Source organism: Cryptomeria japonica, chromosome 2 (assembly GCF_030272615.1).
Source record: "Cryptomeria japonica chromosome 2, Sugi_1.0, whole genome shotgun sequence".
NCBI classification, from domain to species: Eukaryota; Viridiplantae; Streptophyta; class Pinopsida; order Cupressales; family Cupressaceae; genus Cryptomeria; species Cryptomeria japonica.
The window spans coordinates 493,382,459-493,390,988 of NC_081406.1; positions in this window are offsets into that span (position 1 = coordinate 493,382,459).

An 8,530-nucleotide genomic window follows, 5' to 3' on the forward strand; every position below is an offset into this window, starting at 1 on the left:
CGTGTTGCGGTTAATCTTGGCATGATTTTTTGGTGGTGTTGATCATTTGGGAAGTTGAATTAGGTCCATGTTATGTCATGTAAATAATTATATTGGTCCGATGGTTGATCTTTGTATCATGTGATGCAATTTTATCTTTGTATTTGTGTTATTAGAGAATGGTCTATGTGCAAACAGGTGATTCATCCTTTGAAATTGTGATTGAGCAGAGATTGGTGTTGCAAAGAAGACATTTGTGCTTAACCGAAACTGTAATCAAGCATTTGGAGATGCTATTCTTTCAGTTCATTTCTTTTGGATTGTAGTCCAAATCTTGTTTTAAGTCAGTGAGACTTCCCTGAGGGATGTAGCCTTCTGGGTCATTGTATTTTGAGCAGTGAGCTCTAGGCAGTGTGCCTGAATGCATATGCATTCCCCATTGTAATATTTTCACATACTAATGTAGAGTATCATCTATCTATGGGTAGGTTCCCATTGTGTTTTTTCCCTTAACTTGGTTTTCCACATCAAAATCTTGGTGTTGTGTGTTGTGCTTTCAATTTTCTTATCTCTGTTATTACTGCAATTTGTCATATCTGATTTTATGATTAAGATTGTAGATCCGATGAAAACTGATTCACCCCCCCTCTCTATTTTCTTCATTGTTGTTTTCAACATACCATAATATCAATGATGGTGTCCATTGTGGTATATTTTTCTCTATTATTATTTGATATATGGTAGTTGTTGGTTGATTTTCTTACATGTTTCTTTCTTGGTGATTTTTTCTCTTTTCCTGTTAGTATTCTGAGGCTTGTCTTCTCTACCCTTATCTTTTTCTAGTTTGATATCAAAATGTTCTTCTCATAGTATTTAAATCCATAATATCTCTCTTTGATTGCTTTTGCTTGCTTCTACTCTTCTTTTTTCTTCTCTCTTTGCTTTGGTATCTTTTATATTTTGATTCTCTTACTCTTATGTCTGGCTAGATATGGGTCTTGGTTCGAGGGTTGTGTCATTTCAAGACTACTTTTTTCTTTGATTTTAAAAAGACATTATTTTTCCACATCTTTTTGTTTAACCCTTGGTTCCTTTCTTCCTTACCTCCTTCTCTTAATTTTCTTATACTTAAATTAACTAATCTTTCTAAATATTCATCGGTTAGAGATGGGGCTCTTTTTGGAGTTTGCAGGAACTCCTTGAACCTATCATCTAATTTGATTGTGATGTTGGTAAAGTCTTTTGGCAAGGATTATGATAGGGTAGGATCCATGTCGCTACTACTTGACCCTAACAACAATCTTCATTTGGCATACTCTTTAAAGGTTGAGTGTATATATTGTTTACCAATCCTTGCCTTTTATGAAATTGTGAACTCAAGTCTTCTGAGATGTCTTCATCTTTGGTTCTATTTATCTTCCCTCTCTTCTTGGTAGAGCCCAAAATGATGCACTCAAATGAACCCTTAGTAGCACGCTTCAACCTTGATTTTATTATGATTTCCATTCTTCTATGTATTTCTTCTCTTTCCATTGCTTGTCTGATTCTTCTCTCTTCATCATTAGGGTTGGCCATTATGTCTACTCACCTTGTTTTAGTTTTCTCCTTGGTCTCTCTCAAATTCTTTTTTTTGATTGAAGGTAAAATACATTTTGAAGTGGACCTTAAAAACCTTTACATCTAAATGATGCAACTAAAGAAAGAATCAACAAAGTAGTAGCTAGGAAACAACAACACTAGAAGGAGCAATATAGATACAAGGAAGACAAAGAAATAGAGGGAATACTATAATTTATTTTGAATGTGTGCAACCTCTAAACCTTTCTAAATTTGACACTCATGGAGATTTACTACCTTCTTAATGACCTTGTTGACATTCTCCTTAATTTTGGCATGACTATAAGTACGGGTGAAAGACCCTTGTAGCTAAGAAGTAAAATCTTTACCTTTATAAAAAACATTAACATTATCTTTTTTAGAAGCATGAGAATCCACATCCTTCTCTTTGCAATTCTTCTCAAATATCTTGGGCTTCAACACCTTCATGTTATTTTTGAGGATCTTCAAACCTGTAGCACTGTTAAGGATAGATGATTTTTTTCTTCACCACCATCTCTATCTTTTTGTGGAGTTTGTTAATGATATGCTCCAAAAAAATAAATTCTCCCTTCAAATTATTGTCTCATAATGTTGATATGTTTACCAATGTCTTGAAGAATGGTCAGCATATTGGGTCTACCCCCTTGAGAAAGCTAGCCATCAATAGACTTTTCAATAGTGTCAACCTTGTTTTGTAAGGTGTTAATTTTGGTGTTAATCTAGACAATCTTCATGAAGAACCACTCAATCAATCTGAGTTGACCTAGCAAACCATCCTTTGCAACACGAATAATATTAGATATGTTTACTTTACTTCCATTGGCACTAGAGTTAATGTCACCCTCCTACAAGGGGTGGTCTAAATTGGGATTGTCCTCTAAATGTACATAATGCTCACGACTACTAAGAACCTCCTTCGAGATATGCACCCGAGTTGTCACCCTAGAGTTGTACTTATTAGCCCCTAAAACAATACCCTTACCCTTGTTATGCTTCATCCTTATTCTCTTGTCAGTAGTAGAAATATCTTCATCCCCTTCATCACTGGTAAACAAACCATGTTTCTCTCAAATTATTGTTATAATATTTGACCATGGGTGTTTATGACTTGTTCTTGCATTACTCCTATATTGCATCCCATGGTAGTGATTTGTTTGGTTTCTTTAATAGTCACATGTTTTCAAAGGTCTTTTGGAGACTTTTCCACTTTCCAATTCCCACCCCCTTGACGCCTGACCCCCTCTCATAAGGTAGATGTCAAGAAGACACATATTTTATTGATCATATCTCGTTTGTTGCTTTCTTTTGGATCTGGTATTAGATTAATATTTTAAATTTTTTTTCTTGAAAACAACACCAATAAAACCTAACCAAGGTCCTTGAAATGGAACAAATGTTAGCAAGAAATATAAAGGAGACAAATCCGAGTTCTATTCCCAAAGGATTTGTATTGTTGTAGTTTAATTACCCTAGACTCGACTCTCTTGAGGTGACAAATAGTTTTATTCAAGATTTATTCTAGATACTGAAACAAAAAAGAGAAAACATTATACACAGTATTAAGCTTAAGAGCCATATCTCTTCATATTTATTTATTAATATATTAGATACATTCTCTTATATTTCCTTATGTCTTGTATCTTTTCTATATGTTCTAACTCTTCTCTATTACTTTTCTATTTTCATGAATAGATATTTCGTCTATACTTATATCTCCTATTAGGGTTGCAGATCTTAGATAGTTTCCCTAAAGAATACTCTATCTTCCAAGCTACATATTTGAGAACCCTATTTTTGGGTTACACCGTTATGTCTCTAGATCAGTATTTATATCCTAGTTTTTGGTCAACAGATGCCTTTCTCAATTGCTTCTTGTTCTTTATTTAACATTTTTCTCTACTTTTACTATTCAATGTTGTTAAAAATGTGGGAGTGTTTCATAATTTAAAATACATTTTTATTTTTATTTTTTTTGGTTTGTTGAGTTTTATTGTTTCAAGATCTAATTGTATGTTATATTGTTCTCTATGCAATATATGATTTTAAGGAAATATTTAATTTTTAAGGTCATCATTTGTTATATTGAGTTCATTAATAGCTTTATTAATGTCATCCAATGTGTAACTAACATTGTAATTGTATTTAATGTGATGTGATTAGTTTTAATAGTGATCTCATGATATGAATAATCATTATGCCATGTTCTAAAACCATTTATGATTTTTTTATTTTTAGTATAAATAACACATAAATTAGTAATTAATTTGTACAATTATTTTCCAAGTTAATATGCTTATTAAAGTTTACAAATCATATAAAATTTTATTTAGCTTTACTTTGTAATTGTTACCATTTTTTGTATATTATGAAATAAATTGTTCAAGATAAAAATGTAGAATTATTTAAGTTCTTCTAAGATAGTAATCTATTAATGAATTGCAAGTTAATTTTTTTTATTCATCTCATTCTTTGTTTATTTGTTTCTTTGGAATTAAGAAAATTGTTTGGTTATCTTCAAGTCTTGTATCATGGATATAAATTTTCTTGAGCTATAGTTCAATTGAAGTGATATAAAAATGCGAGTGGCTTGTCGTGAAGACATTTGTTGTAAATTGAGTAATTTATTACCAAGTTTACTTATCATTTTATAGAATCAATATTATTTTTCTCATGATATTTATGAATTTATGAATACATGTCATTGACTTGTCTACTTTTGTTATATATAAGCTACAATACATTATTATTTTTATTATGGGTAAAATAGGTTTTGAAGGGACTTGGAACCCTTTACATAAAGCTACTTACAAGATGACCAAGACTAAATAGCAATGAAACCAAAGGACAATATGTTATAAAGAAGATAGACAAAATCAACCCACAACATAACCAAAAGACAAAATGTTGCCCCAAAGGAAAAACAAAGCAAACCAACAACTAAGACCTAGCAAAAACTAGACAAAAAACAAAGACAACAAGAACTACTTAAAAATTTTCAGAGTACTAAAAACTTCCGATTCTTGCTAGTACATGTTTTGATGAAACTTAAGCAACTTCTCTAAATCCTTTTCTTTTTGCTTCCACAAATTTCTTCTTACCATGAGTCCGAGCACTAAGAGCTTGATGACTAGTAATCGTTATCTCCTCAATAGTAGTCACATCCACAATCTGATCCTCTCTGATTACCTTTAGCTTCTCATGCAGAGTATGGATGGGCTTAGCACTATTTTGAATTGTGAATTTGCTAACATTAAATATTCTTTCAAGATTCTGGTTTATCTATTGCATTTTACTCTCCATTATGGGGAATTACCTTCAAAGCCATTCCTCATCTTTTGCATTCTATCCTTGAACATACCCTTTAAGGAAATCACATCCTATATCACAAAATCAATGACATATTGAAAATAACCAACCATACTTGGCCCCCTTTCATTCACACTATCCTTATTGGGAAAAAACCTAATTTTCAAATATCTCAATCTTAAGTTTACCTAGTTACCCTTTTTTCAACTTAAAGCGATTTGTGCTAATTCTTGGAAGGATGTGCCTACTTGGGAAGGAGTGTCAAGGATATTTTTAGTATTTTTTATCTTATTGATGGGACCACACTCAGTTTCTTTACTCTGTGGAGGTGTTTTGGGCTGACCTGATGCATATTTTATGTTTCTCATCATTGGTCGACTTAGAGAAGGATTATGGAATGTTGTAGAGCATATATATTAAGATCATTTGTGGTAGAAGGTATGTGATAGTAGTGACAGTTGTGAAGTGTGTGTGGAAGTATTTTATGCATATTGAAAGAAATGAACTGATGTTATCTACATTTGGATAAGTCTACAAGTTTGCTAGAGTCAGTGAGCCAAAGGCACCTAATGGTGCATAAGTGTTGTGGTGGAAACTCATCAATCATTCATGATATTATAAGGTTGGTTCCTCTTTTGTAAGTGCGTGATATTAAAGGAGTAGTGAAATTCCTTTGGTTATATCCATAAAATTATGTCTCCAGGGAGTTGTAGTGTAGCCCTAAAACAAAGTTGTAAATCTATTTTACTTGTGAGGCTGAATTTGGATAATAGCTCCAAGTAGCTTTTATCATTGTTATTTTTTTCCTTGTGGGTTTTTTCACATATATATATGGTGTTCTCTTGTGCACTTGTATTAATTTATTTATCTTTCATTGGTGTTGAATAGATTGAGAGTTTAAATTAAAAGTCGATGCTTTAAATTTTAAGTTTTAAGGGATACTAATTTACCCCCCTTTCAGTATCTAGTGTCTTCAACAATTACAACAATAGTTAGCCAACATAAACCAAACCCAATATCAAACAACACTTCCATCACATTTCACAAGTATCCCACTTTCATATACCATCCTAAAGAGTCTCATTCTACAACATGTAGGTACCACATTTTTGAGAAATACAATGGGAAATGTGACCCTAACACTCATGTGTATGTATTTATCACTTTATGCAATTCTTTTGTTCTTGAAAAACAAAATTACTTTGGATTGAGTTTTTCTTTACCTAGTAATTCAATTAGTAATTTTCACAATTGGTTAATCAATTTTTACAATATTTTCAAAACAATATTGGACCACAAGTTACATTAACTAATTTGGTATATTGTAAACAAGGTATGAAAGTGAAAGTAACTATATTTATTGGTAGATGTCAAAATTTGTATTAACAATTTTTTTATTCTCTTCTAGATGTTGATGGTCAAAGATATTTCATTGGTAATTTAAAACCACACATTAGAGATAAGATTTTGTTCTTGAAATTTCCTTCATTATCACCTCTTGTGCACCACCTTTTGTGATTATAACCTCTTGGTTAGTCAGTATGAAATTTCTTTCTCTATGACTCTAGTTGAGAAATATGAAGAGGCTTCTCAAACTTACCAAGCCTTTAAGAAATAAAACAAGAACTTTATTAAGATAAAAATTCTCCTCCAATAACATTGAAACTCAAGTTGCAACTCTAACACCTCCTATCGTATCTCATTATTCTTCTAGACCAAAGAATCAACACTTTACACAAATCTTTGAGTCCTTAGATTCCATTATGTTATAACTTTTAAACAAAAAATTGATTAAACTCCCCCCTATCCATCTTGTAGATACTTCCAAACATTTATCTCGTTCATTTAACCCAAATGCCTTTTGTCAATTCCATTGTACTCTCGAAGATGATACTGAGTGATGCATGCATCTAATATATAAATTGAAAGTTCACATTAGCTCTAATATCATATAGGAAGCATGCATTAATGATATATGAAATAAATTTGTAGCAGATTCCAAACAATACTTGTAAAAATTTACCAATCCTTTGCCTTCCCATTTCATAAATATTGTTGAGCCTATTTGCATAGACATGGATTATCAAACTAACCAAGTTGAACATCTAGTGAATGTGATAGAGCCTTTTCCTAAACAATAGAAGCCTAAACCTAAAATTGAACCTATTATCACCTTTACCCAAAGTGATAACTCAATGAATTCACATAATAGACCACTATACATTATTGCTAGAATTAATGACAAATAGACATATGGGGTGCTTATTAATCTAGTATGCATGATTAATATAGTTACATAAGAATTTATTTATACATATGAGTTGTATCAAGAAACTTATGAAAAATTTGAAATGTTGATTAAGGTGCATAATGGTTTCACTTGTCCCACCATTGATTCTATAAACCTTCAAGTATAAGTTGGACCTAGAAGCTTAGATGTTAATTTTACCATTATCCCTACCTCAAATTTATTTTGTGTGAAGTTGGGTCATCCTTGTGTCACCTCTATGAAAGCACTCCCTTTCGTAGTACATAAGTGTTTGAAGTTCCCATTTTAAGAACAAGTGTATACTATATTTTATAGTGGGTTTCAACGCTAGTTTAGACATGGAAACTTTACACTTGACTACTTTTAGTCACAATAACCTTATCTTGTTTGATCTTGTGAGTATACTTTGTTCTTTTCCTACCAAATGTTTAATTCCAAGAGAATAGTTAAATTATCCTTAGGTAGTTCCTTAGGAACCACTCTTAATGCCACCCCTAAGGATATTTCAATGTCTATCGATAATGAAGTAACTCTTTTTTCCCCATAGCTAATGATTGAATCACCTCCTAGATTAAGAATCCACTCTCTTCCTAGATTGTCTAGTGTGTATGTTATAGTTCCACCTTTTCCATCCTATAAAGGATAATAAGGTACACACCCTACACCATTTGGACCTATTCCTAGCTCTCAATATTTAGAGGTTCCTTCCATTCCTCCTTTTTTTCCTATAGAAAATAAATAAAATTTAATGATGTTGAGTAGTATCCAACCTCCTTCTATAGAACTTTTGAACCATAACCAAAAAAATTGTAGTGTGATAGAATATCATTGAAGATGTCGTGCTATGAATCAAGAGCTTATTACAAGAAGTGTATCTTCCCATAATAAGTTGGATCTTGGGTTCTCCCCACCTCCACAACCTTTCCTACCTTCACCCACTCCAAAAGATTATCCTACCTTTCTGAGCCTAACCAAAATTTGAGGTTGTCAATTCTAAGGGAATTTTTTTCTCCTTCCATTGCACCACCTGTGATAATAAATTTGGATGATGATTCAGATGACATGGTTGGAAATGTATAAAATGATTTTGAGTTATCCTTGATGTTTTCTAAAGTATTGCCTTTAACCACTAGTGATAGGCATAGTGATCCTTCCACAAGGAATGGTCCATTTTTGGAACTAGACATAACTTCTTTTATTGTACCAGTCATAATTCTTTTAGAATATTTCCCAAGATCCCTTTACGATAATGATACAGATTGGGAGGTAGACAATTCAATATAGACCAAATCATAGGTGTAGTACCTCTTTGTGTTTATGTGTTTGCCCATATGCAATGTTATTATGTGTGATGTGTTGCTTGGCATGTCTTTTTTG